The sequence below is a fragment of the Pezoporus occidentalis genome, unplaced genomic scaffold, assembly GCF_034315485.1.
Source record: "Pezoporus occidentalis ecotype Australia unplaced genomic scaffold, CSIRO_AGI_Poc_V1 ctg16, whole genome shotgun sequence".
Taxonomy (NCBI): Eukaryota; Metazoa; Chordata; class Aves; order Psittaciformes; family Psittacidae; genus Pezoporus; species Pezoporus occidentalis.
In genome coordinates, this window is record NW_026913425.1 from 7199963 (window position 1) to 7221382 (window position 21420).

General features: G+C 43.9%; 1 long non-coding RNA gene across 1 annotated transcript; it reads right to left on the reverse strand.

Annotated features, from left to right (window-relative positions):
• Positions 1-9370: 9370 nt before the first annotated feature.
• On the reverse strand, positions 9371-16148 carry LOC134160461 (uncharacterized). The gene is made up of 2 exons (XR_009963553.1): positions 15816-16148; positions 9371-9857 (listed from the first exon to the last, which is right to left on the reverse strand). It is a non-coding gene; the product is annotated as an uncharacterized LOC134160461 (long non-coding RNA).
• Positions 16149-21420: the final 5272 nt, after the last annotated feature.

Consider the following 21420-nt stretch of genomic DNA (forward strand, 5'->3'; position numbering starts at 1 on the left):
ACCAGAGCTGTGACTAACGCTTGATAGTCTTGGCTGTGGAACCTGGCAGCAAAGAGTTGCTCAGATCCAGAGGTTCTTTATTTTTGTCAGTTTTATGATGCTCTTGTCATGAAATATCCAACTGCTTATACTAATGTTTGTAAGATTTTTCTTTCAGCTACATCTTGCCTGGGCTGAGCTAGGTGGTCTAGCACATGGATTTGGATTTGAAGGAGGCCTGGATTTGAGTATTGATCCTAACTGTAAGCTGTGTCTTAAGAGTGACAAGAGGAAGTGGTTGTTCAGATTTAGCAAAATTTACCAAAGCTACACAAATACTTTTCCTTACTTTACCTTCTTTACCTCAGGATTAAATACCGATGGTTTTCATAATTTTCAAGGAAGTGGCTTCCAGAATAGGAATGGTAATGTCGGTGCTCAGTTTAGATGCAAGGAAACTCAGGATTAAGTCTTGTGTTCAAACTAGGACTTTGAAACACTGGGAGCTGTTATCTGAAAGTGTGTCCATACAGTATGTTCACCTGTCTTTGGGGATTATTCCAGCCGTTTATATTCACTTCCAGTGTGATTCACAATACTGAGCTCTCCATCTTCAGTGTTTCTGCAACAGAAAACTGAGCCTGTGCTATTGGTTTTAGAAAGTGCTGTCCCATCCAGTTCTTCATTCAGGACACCTGAAGCACTCAAATTCCCTTAGTCTCTTTACTGTAAATCCTGCCTACTCACCATCTCTGCTCAATGAAACTCAGGCACATAGAACACATACAAAATTAGATGTATGAAATAGCCTTGCCTAATTTCACTCTTTCTTGATAGGCAATCAACACCTGGGATTTCAAGACATCGTGTCACTGAAAAAAATGGTAAGAAATGTGTCCCAGAAGCTTAATTCTGCTTGGAAGCACTTAAAAAAAGACAACAGAAAACCCCTTGCGTCTCACCCTTGTATGTGCATGCTTTGTATTCTTTGAAAACACAGTCCCTTCTTATCCTTTAACAAATGACCTTATCTTTTTAATAGGGTCATTAAGAACTCTAATGTCCCAGGTATAAATTCCTGCTACTACTGTGCACCTTAATTAACTATTCATATGTGAATCCCTTTGGGTTCCCAATTACTATCCAGCAACAGCAATTGGCTCTTGAAATTATTCCCACAGGACTGACTTTGTAAAGGACACTGCAGTTTACATCTCAGATCCCTAATTAAAGATACAACACTCAATAAACCTTGAGCAACTAGTAATTGGAAGCTAACAGTCTCACCAAATCCCTGTTGGCACAGGTTTTGCTGCCTGGTAACTGACCACAAGTGGGTCATGTGAGGAGTGCAAGATGAATATTGAGGTCACACACTAGTGAAACTGAACCAGTAGGAATCTACTGAAAAATGTTGCTGATGACGATGGTGCCTTAACATACATGGTTTGTTGCATCTCAGTGCACAGCATCTGAAACACCACAGGTGCTGCAATTCCAGCTACTGGCTGGGGCATGAAACAGGAGACGGTGGTGGTGGGAGGAGGAAGGAGTTTCAAAAAACTTGCCATCATGCTTACTGTGTTCTCTTCCCCTCCTTCACCCAATTCCCCTTCATTCACCTCATTCCCCTCTCTCTCCTCTCCCATCTTTCTGATCTCCTTCATGCAACTTGACCATAAAACAGCTTATGTCAATTTAATCGAAGTCGTGGCCCTTATGGTATTTCAGGAAAAAAATGTTCTTGTTATCACTTTTTTTTTTTTCCTTCAGATTCAAGCCCTTTAAAGCAACTAAGAGCAAATTATAATCTGACCGTAGCTATATTCTTTTTCAGCAAGTGCAAAGCAAGACTTTTTTGCACAATAACCTTCACTCTGCCCTGTACTTAATACAGTTCCCTCATCAAAGTACAAGTCCAGTTGTCTTTGAGAAAAGACACATAACTTCACAAATGTTCCAACCAAGGATACAAATACTGTAAGATTACTAGTAAGAATGACTGCAGATGAAAAGAATTATTGAGCAAGGGGCCGAGTTAAGGTTATTGTGCCTTGATGAAATGTGCTTTTCGTTATGCCAAGTAGGAAAAACGTTGATGTGGAATTATATGAAAACTGTCATCCTAATTTTACTACTTTCTTTGAACAGGAGCTTTCACAGGTTCATTAACATTTAAGTATCAGGTGAAAACCATATAATTTTAAATAATTCACAATTTCAACACTCCACCTATTTTGCATCAATCCCTGTACCTCCTGCCGTTAGGTTTGTCGTGACAAAAGGACAACATACCTCCTGTGCTACCTCAAAAGGAGGGTGCATCAAGCCCATCTCCAGCACTTACCATGAGCAGATGTCCAAACAATACAAACATATCTCCCTGCCATGTGCCCAGGACTCCCACATCCTCCACCTATTTTCTGCACAGGCAATTTCCTGAACTTGATGTGATTTGCTGAGCAACCTACTGTCTTCTAAACATTAATCCCATCTTCCCCTGATGGGATATAAATGTTTTGTATCCACGGATTCCTTTGGGAAAGAGCTCCACAGATCTACCAACTACTGAGTGATAAAACACATCCTTTTGTTTGTTTTAGACTTGATTCTTTTGATAGTCAGTAGTTTCTGTACTGAAATGATGTTTTTCTTAGTTCCAAAGGAGTCTAGTAATGTGTTTTGCAAGAGCCTGACATGACATTTCCTGGCGCTTTGTACAGACATTCACATCCTTAGCGAATATCATAGCTGGTGGCAAGTTACACATGCATGGCACTGCTATACCTGGTAAAAAAGCTTACACCAGGGCAGCAGAAAATAAGGCAAACACAAAAGCTTTACCTGTGACACCCAGCACTCAGCCAGTTCCAGCTACTGACAGGCTTCAGATGTAGGGCATGGTTTGTCAGTTTGTTCACCTGGGTCCAGGACTGACCATAAGCAGGACTGCAGTGCATCGGCATCATCCTTCCATGACACCAAAAGTAGCTTGGACCCAACAGGTCCAGCCTTTAGGTGGATTAGCTTGCTTGGCTCAATCTTAAACATTCTCATCAGATACCAGAGCTGATTTTGATTTCAGCACTTAATCACTATGGAGTGCAGCATTACAGTAAGTAAAAACACTAAAATGCTTTTATTTCTTAAACCCCAGAATGAGGCTCTTTAATGAAATTTGAAGGTAGAATGACACACAGAAATGAAAATACTACATCTCCAGATGGCAGTAAAGTTCATTCAATTTGGGCACCTGAGGCACACAATGAAACAGCAAAGGTGGATGTATCAAAAGATCACTGCAATTATCTCTCTGCCTCAGAGAGGCTGCTCATTAAAAGTGAAACAACACAGCTTTAACAGCAAAAATAGCAAAATAGTCAACAAGCATGGCATGAGCCAGGTGAGGCATAAATGGAAGAAAACCATGCTAAAAGTTCTGTTTTATTTCATGTCTAACTTGCAGCAGCATTAATTGAAAGGTCACAGGAATGTTGCAGCAGGCCCTTGGCTGTGCTGGGTGATATCAGCCAACAACATCAGCACATCCACTCTGGTTCGCCCCTTTTCCCCTTTCTGTGCTCGGGGAAGTTGAAAGCATGTCTCATCGGTAGTGTAGGAGTGCAGGGCTAGCTTCCTTCACTGTGCCAGGCACTGTGTACGCAGGTATGTGCAGTCCCACCTCCATGGAATTTCAGCTGCAAACACCAGAGGAGACGGCAGAAACAGAGACAGCAAAGAAAGACAAGGTCAGTAGGTAGTGTGTGAAATACATAAGGACTTTCTTCATGCTTCCTACCTGTGAGCTGTTTGACAGGACACCAAATAGTACTAACTTCATATGAACAGAAGGTTATTGTGTAGTACTGGAAAAAAATGAGGAGAAAACTTTTTATATGTGTTGCAGAATGACTCTAAGAGCAGGACCATAGAGCCCTGGAGGACTGTGCGAGCAGTTGTAACCAACCTAGGTCTTAGATCCAGAGGTGCAGGGATGTCTGGAAAGCCCTGTCTAGTGTGGTAGAGTTGCATTATGGGACAACCTCAAGCCTGCTCTAACCAGCTGATGGGGGGGGACAGCTTCCCAGACAGAAAACAGCAGGGAAAAACACTGTTCTTCTTCTGGGCCCATTGTGAATGCAGCTTCTCATGTGCTCATACAGTGCAGCTGAACAAGCACATCAAGGTGCTAGCAGGGACTGAGGTTGTCCTGAGCTCCTCAGAGGAACTGCTGCCTTTGCAGGGCTGAAGAGCCTGTGTTGAGCTGAGCTCCAGAGGGGCTGGAGGCATGCTACAGGACAAATTACCTGGTACTGTGTGTCAGTGAAGCACCACATGTGGCTGCAGCCTGTCTGCCAGCAGTGCCACTGCCAGCTCAGACAGCCTTGTATCCCCAGGAGCTCGGAGCCCGGGACTTGCAACTCAGTGCTATGGGTCCTCTGCCTGCCTTTGTTCAGACCCTCAGCTGGGGAGGAAAGGCTACTTTGCGCAGGCATAAGTGACCACTCACAGTGCTCTGTTATGACATGGGATCAGCAGCACAGAGCTGCTGGCGCTGTAGAGCTCCTCTCCTTCTCCTAGCATGAGAAGGGGGATTCCAGTCACTGCATGCAGAAATACACTTATCGTTGTTTAAAAGGCCAAAAACCATTTTCTGCTCCTAGGGACTGACAGCTATGGCCACCTGTATGCTGGTCACCCAATACAGCAAATGATGCCACTTTTTCGCTTAAAACCAGAACAAATCTATTGTCTGCCAAATGAGCACTTCAGCTTTGCTTGACTGGAGTTGAAGCTGGCTGTGATGCTACTTTGCTGAGCGGCTGTGCAGTCTGAACAGTCTGCCACGTTGTAGCCAAGGACATTGCTGAGGTGAGTAGCTGGAGAGAGGACGCCTTCAACACCTGAGCACGGAGAGCTCAGTGTGCAGGAGCCTCACCTCAGAGCGGCGAGAGCCACCGAGGGAGCCCCAAGTCCTCGACAGGACCTGCCCAGGAGCCGGCAGCTCAGCTGACGAGAGCGAGCAGCTGACTCACAGGGGGGGAGCCAGGAGCAGCGGCACCAGCCCTGACTGGGTAAAAACCTGCCCCGGGGAGCGCGAGCAGCCAGGAGCTGGGAGTGATGGTGAGCAGTCGCCTTACGACCAGGGCCCGGTCCGGGAGCTCTGCTCTGGTTGCTCCGGCGGTGGCCAGCGGAGGCACCCAGACAGAGCCGGTGAGAGGGGAGGCTGCAGTGCAGAGCTCGGGGTGTAGAGAGGAGAGTGCCTGCACTGGTCTGGTGAGGGGAGGGTGCGCCATGGGCAGGGCTGCACTCGGCTTCCTCTTCCTGGAGAGGAAGCAGGACTGCTTGCTCCAGGCCCAAACTGGGCAGAGGCCTTAAGCATCCATCGTAGCTCATGGAGGAAAGGAGGCCACTAACTCAGGAAGCTGAGAAATAGTAGCACAAAAAAAAAAAAAAGACAAAAAAAGGAGGAAGAGGACAATTAAAAGCAAGGGGCTTCCTCCTAAATCTGTTGTCTCCACCCAAAACCGCCCTGCAGTTCTATAGGGGGCTAAAGAGGAAACACACACCTCTCAACATGAACAACCGGCTTATGCACTGCTAAAGACCATCGCTACTGGTGCTGCCAGGAAAAAGCAGCAGGTTGTAGTAGTAGGGGACTCTGAAAGGACCAGGAGCACTCATCTGTCAGCCTGACCCAGTCTCAAGGGAGGTGTGTTGCCTACCAGGGGCTCAGATCAGGGATGTTGCAGCGAGGCTGCCTCCTCTAGTAAGTCCCACGGACTATTACCCACTCCTGGTGATACACGTGGGTGCTAAGGATATAGACAGTAGTAGCTCAGAGAACATAAAGAAGGACTACAGAGCCCTGGGAGAGGTGGTTAGGGGCTTTGGAGCTCAGGTGGTCTTTTCATTAATTCTCCAGGATGAAGGGGAGGACCTTAAAAAGGCTGGGCAGATTTGCCAGGTTAATAAATGTTTAGAAGGGTGGTGCTAGAGTCAGGAGGTTTGGTATTTAGAACATGGAACTCAATTTGGGAGGTCAGGTCTACTGGAGCTGGTCTTAAGGGGAGTGCAGTTTTGGTAGAAGGCTTGCCAGGCTGGTCAAGAAAGCTTTAAACTAGATGTGTTGGGTGAGGGAGGCGTCATTCCATCCCAACACACCCAGTCAGTTGCCAGCACCTATAATAAATGCTCGGAGCAATATAGAGATATTTCAGCCACTCCAGCCAATGAGTTGGCTTTATTTGGAGCTTGGCTCACATGCCTCTATACAAATGCCTTAGCATGGGGAACAAACAAGAGGAATTAGAGATGTGTGCACATCTATGGGGTATGATATAATAGGCATCACAGAAACATGGTGGGATGGCTCCTATGACTGGGGTGTTGGAATGGAAGGTTACAGGCTCTTTAGAAAAGACAGGCCCGGCAGGCGGGGAAGGGGGAGTGGCTGTTTATGTCAGTGATAGGCTGGAGAGTATGGAACTTCGTGTGAGGACAGGTGATCAGTCAACAGAGAGTTAGTGGGTTGGAGTCAGAGGAAGAACAGCTATGGGTGACATTACTGTTGGGATCTGTCACAGACCGTGTGATCAAGAGGACTCTGTGAATGAAGCACTCTATAGACAGATAGGAAAAGCCTCACGCTCGTAGGCCCTTGTCCTCATGCGGGACTTCAACCACCCTGGTGTCTGTTGGAGGAACTGTATGGCCAAACACAAGCAATCCAGGAGGTTCCTTGATTGTGTGGAAGACAACTTCCTTCTGCAAGTTACAGAGGAGCTGAAAAGGAGAAGTGCCATGCTTGACCTCGTGCTCACCAACAGGGAAGGGCTCGTTGGAAATGTGATGCTCCAGGGCAGCCTTGGATGCAGTGATCATGAGATGGTTGAGTTCGAGATCTTCAGGACAGTGAGAAGAGCATGCAGCAAGCTCACTGCCCTGGGCTTCAAGAGAGCAGACTTTGGCATCTTCAGGAACCTGCTAAGTAAGGTTCCATGGGATATAGCCCTAGAGGGCAGGGGGCCCCAAGACTGTTGGATGATATTCAAGGATCACCTACTGCAAGCTCAGGAGTGTTGTGTCCCAATTAGAAGAAAGGGCCAGGAGACCTCCTTGGATGCATAAGGAGATGCTGGGCAAGCTTCAGGGGCAAAAAAAGGCTTATAAAAGGTGGAAGCAAGGACAGGCGGCCTGGGAAGAATACAGGGAGCTAGGGACCAGGTTAGGAAAGCTAAGGCCCAGTTAGAATTAAACTTGGCTAGGGATGTTAAGGATAACAGGAAGGGATTCCATAGGTATGTAGTCAATAAAAGACAGACTAGGGACAACGTAGGCGCCCTCCGGAAGCTATCAGGAGAACTATCTACCCTGGATTTGGAGAAGGCTGAGGTTCTGAATGACTTCTTTGCCTTGGTCTTCACTGGCAAAGTCTCTGACTGCACCACCCAAGTCTTGGAAGGCAGATGCAGGGACTGTGAGAATGAAGACCCTAGGCCCACTGTAGGAGAGGATCTGGCTCAAGACCGTCTTGAGAACTTGAATGTGCACAAGTCCATGGGACCTGATGAAATCCATCCGCGGGTCCTGAAGGAGCTGGTGAATGAAGTTGCGAAGCCGCTGTCCATCATATTTGAGAAATCATGGCAGTCAGGTGAAGTTCCCGACGACTGGAAAAAGGGAAATACAACCCCCATTTTCAAGAAGGGGAAAATGGATGACGCAGGGAACTACAGACCAGTCAGTCTCACCTCTGTGCCTGGCAAAATCTTGGAGCAGATTCTCCTGGAAGGCATGCTAAGGCACATGAAAAACAACAAGGTGCTTGGTGACAGCCAGCATGGCTTCACTGAGGGGAAATCCTGCCTGACCAATTTGGTGGCCTTCTATGATGGGGCTACAGAACTGATGGACAGGGGTAGAGCAGTTGATGTCATCTACCTGGACTTGTGCAAAGCATCTGACACCGCCCCACACGACATCCTTGTCTCTAAATTGGAGAGACATCAATTTGATGGATGGACCACATGGTGGATAAAGAACTGGCTGGATGGCCGCACACCAAGAGTTGTGGTCAATGGCTCAATGTGCAGCTGGAGACCAGTAACGAGTGGTGTCCCTCAGGGATCAGTGTTGGGACAGGTATCGTTCAATATCTTTTTCGGTGACATGGACAGTGGGATTGAGTGTGCCCTCAGCAAGTTTGTCAATGACACCAAGCTGTGTGGTTTGGTTGATACGCTGGAGGGAAGGAATGCCATCCAGAGGGACCTTGACATGCTTGTGAGTTGGGCTGTTGCTAACCTTATGAAGTTTAACCATGCCAAGTGCAAGGTCCTACACCTGGGTCAGAGCAATCCCAGGCACAGCTACAGGTTGGGCAGAGAAGAGATTCAGAGCAGCCCTGCGGAGAAGGACTTGGGGGTGTTGGTTGATGAGAAAATGAACATGAGCTGGCTGCAGTGTGCGCTCACAGCCCAGAAAGCCAAGCGTATCCTGGGCTGCATCAAAAGGAGCGTGACCAGCAGGTCGAAGGAGGTGATCCTGCCCCTCTACTCTGCTCTTGTGAGACCTCACCTGGAGTATTGTGTGCAGTTCTGGTGTCCTCAACATAAAAAGGACATGGAACTGTTGGAACAAGTCCAGAGGAGGGCCACGAGGATGATCAGGGGACTGGAGCAGCTCCCCTATAAAGACAGGCTGAGAAAGTTGGGGCTGTTCATCCTGGAGAAGAGAAGGCTGCGTGGAGACCTCATAGCAGCCTTCCAGTATCTGAAGGAGGCCTGTAAGGATGCTGGGGAGAGACTCTTGTTGGACTGTACCCCTTGATAGGACAAGGGGTAATGGGTTCAAACTTCAACAGGGGAAGTTTAGATTGGCTATAAGGAGAAAGTTCTTTACTGTAAGGGTGGTGAGGCACTGGAATGGGTTGCCCAAGAAAGTTGTGAATGCTCCATTCCTGGTGGTGTTCAAGGCCAGGCTGGCGTGGTTTAGTGTGAAGTGTCCCTGCCCATGGCAGGGGGTTGGAACTAGATGATCTTAAGGTCCTTTCCAACCCTAACTATTCTATGATTCTAAGATTCTGTAACTGCATATGGTTTGACAACTAATCAGTACTTCATCCTATCACTGCTGTTTTGCAGCAGCTGAACACAGATCCCAGACAAGTTTGCTAACTGCCCACTAGCAATTGTTGAGTGATAACACATGCAGTTCCCCACATGTTTATGCAGATACTGAGATTTATCTGACAGTTTCATACCCAGAAGCATGATACACAGTAATTAAAATTAAAAATGTTTTGACAGTCAAAACAAATGGCTATATAAATTAGAAAGCTGTAAAAAGCAATGTTTTCCAAAAATAAAGATCTATAGATAAATCAGAATTTTGCAACATAGAATATTTTAATACAAGCATATTAATGTAAAGCAGCTGTTAAATACAGGCTCAGGTTCTGATGGGGGGAAGAGTAATTTTCAGGACTAGAGCCAAGGGAAGCTGTGAGAGATTAAAGTGAAAAAAATCTTGCGAAAGAAGGAGTGAAGGGGAAAGAAAGGACAGACCCTTGTAGTGTAAGGTAAAACTCCCAGAGAGTGATAGGATAGGAAAATGTGCTGCTGTTTGGCTTTGTCCACAGTGTCTTGTCAAGCAAGTGAGGTGGGGTGAATGCTGCAACATCAGGAGGTGACTGGAGGGAACCTCAGTCCTGCATCTTTTGCAGAGAGGAATAAAGACAAGGTCCAGCTTTCTTCTGCTATGCTCCTGTGGCCATGTACTGCCCTGTCTTGTGCTCCTAAAAGCCAGGAACCAGCCTGACTGTGGTTGCCAGTCATGCAGTTTTGCACTAGAAGGCAGGTGAGGGCAGTCGCCATCTAAAAAGAAACCCCACAATGACTAAGCTGCAGATCTCTGAGACAAATCCTTCCCCCTTCTCTCAAGAGTCTGCAGCTACTTGCCTCACTGAGTGAGCAAGGGCCTGACTCTGAACCCTTTAAGCACACCCTGTGGCTCAGCAGTAGCTCTGGAGCAGGTCTTCTCTGCTGCCAGTTTAGAGCCAACATCAGTCATGATGCTTGAAGTCCTCTTGGTGCAACTGCCCCTCTGGCCTCTAATGTCAGCCTGGGAACAGTGATCTCTTCAAGGTAGAGATGTGTCTTGGCAAAGAAGTTTTCAAAGCTGAAAGCAGCGTTAACGGCTATTTGAAAGGGTATTTTCTCCCACAGTCATATCTGCACTTTTTTTCTGTTTCTGCTTCAACCACAGGACACCAAGGGCTTGGGATGATGAGGGGGTTCAGGAATGGCAGCCTAGGAGGTGTCTTACTGTCACTCCCTTCTTTAGTGGAATTGCACACTGGAAAAGTGATTTCCCACCAATGAAGATTTCTCTTCCCAAGACAATTTTTGTGTTCTCAGAAATGTCACTCAACATTTCACCTCTGCAAGTCCTAGGAGAGTTATCTGGGGCTTTGGGTGCACTATTCTTCCAGTAATGATGGTACAGGAGACATAATAAAAACTATGAACATACTCAGATTAGGGAGGCAGGTAGCTCTCTGTAGCAATTATATCACCATTATCTGAGACATACTCACTATCTTTACACCCAGCTGTATGAAAACAATCCCCATCCCTTCCTCAAACTGGCCAAGTTCAGTAGAATAGATGTGGTCTATCTCTGGTTTTCCCACCCTGGGATAGCTCCAGGTAGCTTCAGCAGATGACTGGATTTACTCTAGCCACCAGTGAAGAAAAAAATCTTGCCATAGCCTATGGAGCTCAGAGCTGTTTGTACTGAGCATCGATCTAACTGAATAAACAGCAGACTGCAAAGTCTGGCTTTCCTGGTTTTGTCTCTCTAATCAAGTGGTTTTTGGAAAAACACAGCTTCCGGGGAGCAAGGCAGGAGTGCTGTATAGGCTTTCCTGGAGAGGTACACTTGTGCAATGCTTGTGAGGACTTCTGTTCAAGGAATAACTTGTGTCTGCATCAGATTTACCAGAACAGAGTACAGGGCATGTTTGTCCCTTTTGGGAATGGGCAGTACAGAATGCACTCCTTCTTTTTCAAATAAAGCATGACCCAAACAAATGAGTCATTCTTTCTTTAAAAATCAGACTCAGGCTGTATTGTGCTGGTTCTCCATCTCCTGGGAAATGAACCTTCATGGCCACAGCATCTCTTAAAACCATACTGCTGACTTGGAAGTGTAAACTCCATTTGTTTCTGCATGCTATCAAGCACATGGGGACTGACTGAGCACTGCATTAACCCCATTGGCATTAAGTTGCAAATCCACAGTATTGATGGAGCTTTCTAGGTATAACTCTGCAGGACTGCAATGAATTTTGGGTCCTCTGAACCACGTTAACGTGAGTTTTTTCTTATGCTAGTAGAAAACTATGGTTAGTTTTTTGCCTTTGTCCACAAAAGCTTGAGGTTCCAAAACAAACCTGTATCACCTTCTCTGCTTCTGAAGTGGTATGGCAGTAGCTGAACATGGCAAGCTTTGTTTCCTTGATGGCAACATGACCTACTATCTGCTCTGAGATCCAGGAGCAACTTGTCATGGTTCATTCAGATGGATTGTGGTGATTACTTTGGGTTCACTATCCTGTCTTGTACATGAGGCTTTCCAGCAGCTGCAGCATTTTCATTGTTCATGACAGCAACACATGAATGGGGCTTTTTAAATGAAATGTCTCAACAAGACAGGTGACAGTCTGTAGCTAAATTGTTCTGGAGAGAAAATGATAACCGAGGTGTGAAGAAGATTCATGCCCAGGGGCATGCAGCTCTGTGATATGTCTTTGCAGGCAGTCTGAAGGACAAGAAACTATTCCAGCTCTTACCATAAGCTCTCCCGGAACAGATGTTTCCAGAGCAGTGAGCTCCTGTACTGACAAAGGAGGTGGTGAGATGGAACCTCTGTGTCGGTAGGTAACCACTCAGAAAAACAGCACTAAACCCCCCATGTCAGTCTGCTCTGCCCACTGCCCATCCAGAAACATATGTGAGAGGCAAATGGTGGTTCAACAAAAAGCCAGGGCAGGAAACTGGAATGTATAGCAAAGTACTGCAGGAAACCTGACTGGGCACCTAGCATGATCAGACTGAGGAAAAAAGCCGTCCGATCATGATATGTCTTGACAACACTGAGATTGTTTTCGGATTGTTTTCATTCTTCTCTCAAAATGGTTCACACATTTATGTGTTTGGGACCCATCCTCTGAGGATTGTTTAGAAAGGAGACCAGCTGAAACTTCAGGATGTCTGCTGTAATAAAAGAGGAAATGATTCACAGTGTCAGAGGGAATAGCATTCGATTGCAGTCAGTCTCCTCAGAGGATGTCCTGGTTTTTAGGGTACTGATGAACACACCTAACATGCTTCTGCCCTCCTAATACTTAACCAGTCTCATTTGTCTGTGTAGTTCTTCTACGAGCTAGGGTCTATACACACAGTTACCTTTGAGGAGGCTTGGACGAATACACACTTGAGGGGAACACCTATCTTCTTGCTCTTTGAACCAGAGATGAATTGTCCCACCTAATCCCATATCCTGTTACACACATGACACTGATCAAATGGCAGAGACGATGCCTAAAGTGATCAGAGTGAAAAGGATGCTGTCACTTAATTTTACTCTGCATTTCTCAAAGAAAAATTGTCATTACTGATAGCTTTTGTGATTCCTGAGAAGGAAAACTGCACAGCAGTCCTAGATTATGCCATGTGGTGTTTTCTTCAGTACTGCCTCATGATGATGAAGATGCTATTTAGTGGTAATGACTACTGTAGGAGAGTTTTTAATTAATAAGTATATGGATGATGGATATAGACAGACTTCACAATTCTTCCTTGCACTCTGAAGGATAAAAATTGTTCTGCTTTGCTCCCCAGCCATGCATCTCCCTAAATGCCAGATCTGCAACTAAAACATCTGCCAGATTTACAAGTGTTCTCAAACCAATTGCCATCGATTTCGTATACTGAATACTATGAAGTGGCTGAGATGAATGTAGAAATATTCTGGAATATAAGAAAGCCTCTTAAAAGACTGGGTCTTGATTTTGGCATGAAGACTTAACAGCCTGTATATGCAAGCCTGTTCTTACAGGTTCTTAACTGTCTCAACAGTATTGACCATTGCTGGCCACCGTATCTGCAAAAATTTTCTGACATGCATACAACTGTGGTGTTTTTAAAGAAGTCTCTGTCAAATATCTGCTGTCTTTAATTTCAAAGGAAAATAACATAAAGTGTATGTGTTCTTTACCACTAAGTTTGGATAACACCAGACCACCTGTAGCAGGTTCAGAGAGTCATTATTTAAACCACTATTCAAATTATTTCAAGATCAAATTCCAAATGGAGTGGCATTAAAATGTGTGGTCCCCACCTGCATAATGTTCTTCAGAAACAACAAAGTACTCCTGTTTTGCAAAAGTGTAAAGGAGAAAAAAAAAAAAAAAACCTAGTTTTTAATTCTTTAACGAGGGATTACTGAATATGCATACATCCCAGAAAGTGAGAGACTGGCATTTCAGGTTGTGTAAAGTTAATAATTGGCTGCTGATTCACTTGGCACCAACAAATGTTCATTTATAAGCAACACAAGTGACTGAAAATAAAAGTGTTGAGTAGTAAAGTATGTGAAATAGACATAATGATAAATGAAATTAAATTAAAGCTACTATAATGAAAACAATAAATCAGGACATTTTGTTAGTGGAGGGGTTATTTTTTCTATGTGGCTATGGAAGATTTTCCTTTAACTTGGGAAGATCAAAGGAACAATAACTCCATGAATCTGCCATCTGACTTTTTTATACTTCTTTTTAATTTTTTTTTTTCAGGGTGTTGTTTCCTAAAGTGCTTTAAATAAAAGAATATGGATTTTGGCTTATTTAAGAGTTGACTTAAAGCATGAAGAAATTTCCAGAATAGATTCTGCAAAATCCTGTTAGGAGGAGTAACCATTTTCATGACAGTAACCAACACAGAGGCTAAAATAACAGTAACCTTGAGGGCAGACCTCTCAACATACCATTTGCCAAAGAAGTAATTTGCAGGTATCTAATGCTATAGTTTCTCAATAAGAGTAACATGATTTTCGAAAGTCCAGAGCAAATCCAAACAGACGAAAATGTTTGAGTGTTTAGTACTTCTGAATACTGGGTCATTTCTACTTAACTGTAACTGCTGTGGGAGTTTTAGCCGTATGAGCCATGTTAAACCCTGAATCTCATGCCTATGGACATGCAGACTGACCAGCATGTTTGTTGTATGTAAATTTTATTACATCTCTGTGAAATACAATCATATAACTTCTGTTGAGAGTTCAGAATCACTTCCATTGAACCCATTCAACCAGTCTTGGCCTACTGAGAAATGTAAGTTGTGCTATTTGTGACTTTGACCTCATACTATCCCAGCCAGGAGTGCTCACATTTACAGTGTTAAATTAGACTTTCTTGCAGGGAAAACTTTCCTCCAGGACAACAAATGGAAAACAGAGGTTTCTTTCCCCTCCCCCTCCTCTTCCCTCTCCCTCTCCCTTTCCCTTTCCTTTTCATTTTCCCTCCCCCTTCCCTTTTTAATTCCTCTTACCCTTCCCTTACCCTTCCTTTCCCCCCTCCTTTTCTCCTTTCCTTACTTTTCCTTTTCCCTTTCCTCCTTCCCTTTCTTTTTTCCTTTCCCCCTTTCGCTTTCCCCTTCCTTCCATTTCCCCTTCTCCTTCCCCTTCATTTCTCTTCCCTACTGTAAAATTCCTTTTGCAAGTGCAAAAGGTAGATAGGTGCTTTTCTCCTGCCTGCATCCCAGATGCAGAAAACGTGCAGCAGAGAACAGTGACTGGACTTCTGATAACTCTGTTGACTTATCAGGGAAGGATAAGTGCTGATGCTGGCTCAGGAAGAGGGACTTTTGTCACGTCAAGAGTAAGCTCCACTACCAATGTGTTGCTGAACAGTCTTCTTTCATGTTTTTCTATTTTCTATTTGGAAACTAAGAGGAGAGGCTTCAGGAAAAGGATTAACTACATGTGCATTTCCTACTTCTGTGCTGGCTGAGTCCCACTGAGTAACACAGGTCTCTCCATGAAGCAGCCTCCACAGCTGGTTCAGACAAAGTGCAGCAAGGTGATGCCTTTCAGTGTCCCAGTGTGAAGTGGTGAGAGTGACTGCAGCTGTCACACAAGCAGAAAAGGGTGACTGAGCAAACAGCAGGGCAATCAGCAGCAGCACAGCAGCCAACAAGAACCAAAGCCTCCCTGTAGAGAAGGGGCTCTGAAAGGCTTTGAAGAGAGACACCACATAGTGCAGAGTCTGACTGGGGTCCGTTTCAGTGTCACATTGCTCAGCCTTACCTGTGGAGCAAGACATCTTTGCCTACCTTGTGCCACACAGTGTTCCTCAGCTCCTGAGCCACCTCTAGCCCTAAGTAAGCAAACATTTGCAGGGGGAGTGTTTTCAAAATGCACACTACAGTTGCCATATGGTACTGAAAGAACTGAAATTGAGGTGGTGGTGGTGGAGAAAGTTAATTAAATTGTTAGTAAATAGCTACTAATGTTTGTAGTCATTTGAACTCAGTATGTTATCTCTCTTTTGCATCTCCTACATCTGTTCTGATTTTCTGTTTCATTGTAAATGTATACAACACTATAAGGCAGCTTTTTCATCTTTGACAGAGAGAAATTAAAAAGATAGGTGGTATTTTGGGGTGTCATTTTGTTGCTATTAGCATAAAATAAAAACTGGCTAGCTGTATAGAGTATTCAGGTCTTGCAGGTGGTATATTAAGGATTACGCATATAGGATGTTTCACCTTTTCAGGTGTGGTCCATTTCACAATCAATAGCCAGAGACCACACTTTTGTCAGATTTGGGGTAGAGAAGAGGGTTGTACTGTAATGGCAGCTGGAAACTTCAGCTTGCAACAGTGCTGGTATGCCAGATGTTACTGAAAATGTGAGAGAAAAGAAAACCAGACAGTCTTTGTTGCGGAGAAATCAAAACATATCAGATGGATTGCAGGAACACAGACAGGCAAGAGGGATGAGATGTGATGCGGCTGCCCGAAGGAGCGTCATGGTTTAAACACAGCTGGCAACTAAGTATCATACAGCAGCCCATTGCTTCCTGTATTGTGCATCGCAACACAATGGTTTGCCACCCACTGACGGATACCCACCCCAACCCAAGCAGCTATCTGGGCCTTCTGGGTGACTCCCCCCAGTTTATATACTGGGCATGGCATGCCGTAGTGTGGAATACCCCTTTGGCTAGTCTGGGTCAGGTGTCCTAACTAGCTTCCTCTTGGCTTCTTGTGCCCCTCCTCACAGGCAGAGCATGAGAGACTGAAGAGCCCTTGATCAGGGTAAGCATTACTTAGCAACAACTAAAATATTGGTGTGTTCTCAACATTGTTCTCAGACTAAAGCCAAAACACAGCACTGCACCAGCTACTAGGAAGAAAATGAACTCTATCCCGGCTGAAACCAGGACAAAGAGCATTGTGAGGGAGCTTGGCAACTTATTCCAGACTATTAAAATGCATTTTCTAGAAAACAGTTATTCTAATTTTAGTCCCCCCTGCCAAAAGACTCCGCATGATGGTGGAAGGAACTTGTTTAGAACTTTGCGTGCAGGTTAGTGAGGAGAAACCAGCCTTTGCCTTTCAGTGAAGAATTATAACCAAGCGAGTCTGAAAGCATTTTTCAATCCGCTGAAGAGTGAAGAGACGAAGAGGAGAGTAAGGTATTACTGAATAGCTGCCCTTCAAATCATTATGCCCTTGAAGTAAGTCCCTCCTTGCTTTCTACTCTGTAAACTATTGAGTTTGGCCAAAGGTGATGTATTAGGACGACCTAAGAAGGTACTTCATGATACCTGGCTCAAAGGTGTAAAGGAGTAATTAAGGAGTAGCCAGCAAGGAATAAGGCCTTCACCTGTCTGCAGTGCTGAGTGGAGAAAGAAAAATAGGACGTAACAGCAGCACATTGCCCATCATCTGGATTACACTGGTAGTGCCCCATATAAGGTCTTGGAGCGTGGCATGAGATCAGGCCCATGCATGCATCTTCCATGCATGCTGCTTCGAAGTACAGCCAGATCCATTATCCATACTTTTACTGGTCTGGGGAATACGGATTTGGACCAAATGCCTGGTGATTACACAATTTTTGAGATACTCAGCTTAAGAAACTTTATAATGGCCTGAGTTCTCATCTTCATAAAGTAGGCCTCTGGGAACATTTCAGACTGAGCAAGCCAGAAATACAAGCTGCTTCAGAATCATTGCAAAAACTCTGGTCAGGGACTTCAAAATGCTAACTGCTCATCCTCATCTGGAAATTTCCCTTGAAATCAGACATTTTGAGGATTTTCACTTTTTGCTAGTTAAAAACAGTACAATAGGAAGATTATTTTTTTTTTGTATGTATTTTGAAGTCATGTGAGCTTTTACACCTGCATGCAAAACAAGATAAGTATATTTTGTTACTACTTTGAACCATATAGCCGCTTCTATTAAAAGCTGCATGCAAATAGCTATCTTTAGTGTGCCATAGATTAGTCATATTTGTTTTCCAAGGAAGATTATAAATAGTGTTTAGGGGGGAAACAGAGAATATTTTGCAAATGAGCCCAGATGGAAAACTAACAGATGGCCTAGTACTGTATTTTGTATGCTCAGTCTTACATTTAAATTAAAAATTTTCATAATTAAGATGAAGGTCTGTAACAACACTAGCTACTTTTCCTGTGGCAGCATCATGTATCAGGCATCACAGGTATGAACTGCAGACTTTTCATAAAACAGTGGTAAAACATACAGAAAATTTGCTACTTAGTTAAAACAAAGGGAGGGAATAAAATGCAGTTGGTGGAAATTAAAGAAAGGGGAAAATAAAAAGCTTTTATACAAACATACATCATATAATAACAGTGTCTATCACCTGGCCTTCTTCCCCCTGCAAATTGGATGACCCACCACCTCATTTGAAAGAGGAAGGAGAAGGATCACATTTGTTATGCATCTTCAGCCAAGAACCAGAAGGCCAGTAGGATTTTCCTGTTGCATTACCTAAATGAAATGGGATTCTTGAATTTTAAATATTAGAAAATCAGGAGAGGATGGTTGATAAACTATGGCCCTACACATACATTATATTCCAAAAATTGAATCAAGAGCTGTGATTTACATACTAGTATTTTCCTTCCATAAAGTGGAACAAATATGCATGTAGGTGTTACTGCCAGAGGCTCAGTTGCTAAAGCAAGGGCTGTAACTTGCAAATGGCCTGAAAGTTCAGGGAATACAGCAGGCGGAGTAAGGGGTTCTTTCCTTAGCACACAACCTCGATCTGTGCTCCCCACCACTCACAGCACTGACATGGCATGGGAGAGATTCAATGCCTGTACTCATACCCAACAGCCTCTCTACATTTCCAAGGTTCATTTCATGTCACCTGTGAGAGGAGGGAAGAGGTGCTGCTTTTACAGCAGCCCATAAGCAGACTGAATTGAAGGCAACTGTAACTTGTTCTTGGGCCACCCAGGACTGAGGAAGGGTAATAATGGCTTCAAGCTGTTTCTGTCTTCTTGCTGTACTCCCTGAGGTGTTTCCTCACTTGCCCCATGTCAAAAGCCAACCATCCAGGCATAACCCTGTGGCAAGAGGGATTGCTTCTGTACAAGGCACAAACATCACCCAAATCTACCTGCAAGGCAGTCTGGAATATCAGCATGGTTCAATAAAAATGACACTGCCAGGAGATCCCAGGCTGCAAGTCAGCAACTCATGGGGCTTACAAATCAGTTCACAGTGGTAGAAAACATGTGCTTTGTATCAGATAGCTCCTTCTATTGCTCTCACAGTCATAACATTTAAGTGCCTTACCACAGCGCATTAAGTAGTGTGACTCGGAACTATCATCTGGCTCATTTTCCAGCTCAGCCCAACCCCACAGAGGGAAATTGATGTACAACAGAGTGTCTTGTTTTGCTACAGTAAGTACTATTTTTTCACATGGTTCTGTGTATACATTAACAAAGGAAAGCCTGAAGCTGCATGTCTTTGCAGCAGAGCAGGGGGATGCTTGTAACAGTTGTTCCCACCTGTGGGAACTCATCCCACAGGCACACGTCAGGTCTCAGGATGGCAGAGGCAAGCTTGCCCTTTTTGATAACAAAAATAGCTCAAAAATATGGACAAAGACTTAATGTCTAGAAACTTACTATTCTTGATTAACCAGTCTTATAGCAGCGAGTTCTTAGGCATTCATGTTACTCTTTGTAAAATCAAGTAAGAGGCTCTTTCCTTCCTAGGGAGTGCTGCTGTAATGCTGTCAGTCCCTGACTGCTCTTCCAGCATTTTCTGTGTAGGTTTGACATTTCTGAAAGTAAATCTTTAAGAGAAATGCCCATTCATTAAATTCTCCCTCCCTGCTTTTCCTCATGTGTGCATCACTGATCAGTTGGCTGCAGAGACATCTGCTGGTTGTTACACGTTTTAAGAATTAATTAATTATAAGGAAGACAGAAAATTCCTCAAATCACATTCAGATTCTTTCATATCTTTCTCTGTTTCCTAATTATTATTTTTTTTTACTAAGATTTGGCTGATTGAGGCAAGCGAGGAGTAAAGAACTGAACTAGTCTGTTTCTGTGATGAGATTTAGTAAGCTTTTTGACTTGAAGGAAATCTTGTTTGGGATATAGCTCTGATTTTAATGATTGAGCTCTTGACATTAGCAATAGCAGAGTTGGCTTTGCTCAGAAGTTTATGATGACTCCCATATCCTACATGACAATTCTTAACATCTTACATATGTCCCAAAGAGTCTTTTTTCTTTGCTTCCACATAGGAAGTGCAAATTCTTAGAAGTAAAGAATATTCTTTACCTATTGGTGCACTGTTTGGAAAAGCCACACTGCCATGAAGGTAGACCTTACCTTCTTCTTCAGTAGTTATATGGCTTGCAGTTCTGTATGTTTGTATTTGGGAAGACTTGCTTCTGGTTCTTGCTATAAGCCACTACTCGCCCCATCCCATCCTTCCCTCCCATTGACACCACTAAAGTTTAAACCAATTCCACCATAAAAGGTTGACTCCACAGTTACCAACTAATTTATAGCATTCTGCAGACCTGGTAATCCAACCACTGAAACATCAGTTTGACAATCCAGCAACATGCAATCTAATCTGGGGTTTTAAGGCATGTGAATTTGACTGTAAATTGGTTCCACACACAAGTTTGTCTCTTCTGTTCTTAATTACACTAGTCCAAATCTTCATTTGTTTATCATTGTCAAATACATTGTGTGGTCTATTTGCATTCCCAGAAAGCACATTTCCATATTGAACACTTCTTTGAGAACAAAAATGTCTCAGTCTTTAATTCAAACATGACACACAAAATAGTTAATACTTTCTTAGTCAGTGCTACCTGGATTTTCAGCCTATAGCACTAAAAAATCTATATGGTTAAATTTAAAATCAAACTAGTGGATGAAGAAAAAATAATTTGTTTTCACATGAGTTTGCTTTGTAATTTTTTACAGTGTTTATTATTTTTTTTCAGTTCCAGAAATCTCTAAGACCCTGTTATGCACATTAGTCACTGATTGTATCCTCACAAGGAGGAGATGATGGGATGTTTCTTCATGTACATTCCCTCAGCCAGGAAAGGACACACAACAAGCACATGTGCTCAATAAGGCTTTAAAACAAGTTTTATGTCTGTGTCATATTTAATGGAAAGCTTGTAAATAAAAGGCTGGAGTTCAGTGCTGTAACTCTTCTGCATGTGGAGGAGCTCCAGAACTAGCCTGAGGGCTCCACCAGTGGTGGGGTACACCCATGTCTGCAGGGAGGCACAAGGGAGGCAGGGCAGACAGCAATCAGCAGCCAGAGACATGCACAGCCCTGCTCTTCCCCTCCACAACACAGTGAGGAATCTGGCTGGCATGTGGGTTTGGTGCTGTGATAATATTCCTCAGAGGTACAGTCTCTGGAAAATATTCAAGGGATCAAATGTGAGGGCAAATTGCTGAAGTCTTCTGACATGTCACGGAATTTTAGATAGAGGAAGAAGAAATGAAATGTCAAAATTTCCTAGTAATAAGTCATATGAAGGAATTTGTGATGCGATTGTGACTTAGATCAGCTCACATTAAACTGAAGAAGACAATACAAGCACAAGATCCTAATAAATCTACACAGATAGTGTACCAGATCATGTCCAGGTGACCTGCCCAGGAGGTGGCCTGTTTCTTCCAGGTGGAAACAACAGATTTATCTTTTTCCCTGTCCCATTTTTTGTGTATTTAAGACTCTTTATGACTTCAGGAGCATGGCCTTTCTGTGTCTGCCATTGTGAATAAAATAACCTCAACACTTATAATAGGGCTCTGTCCAAAAGAAGCTG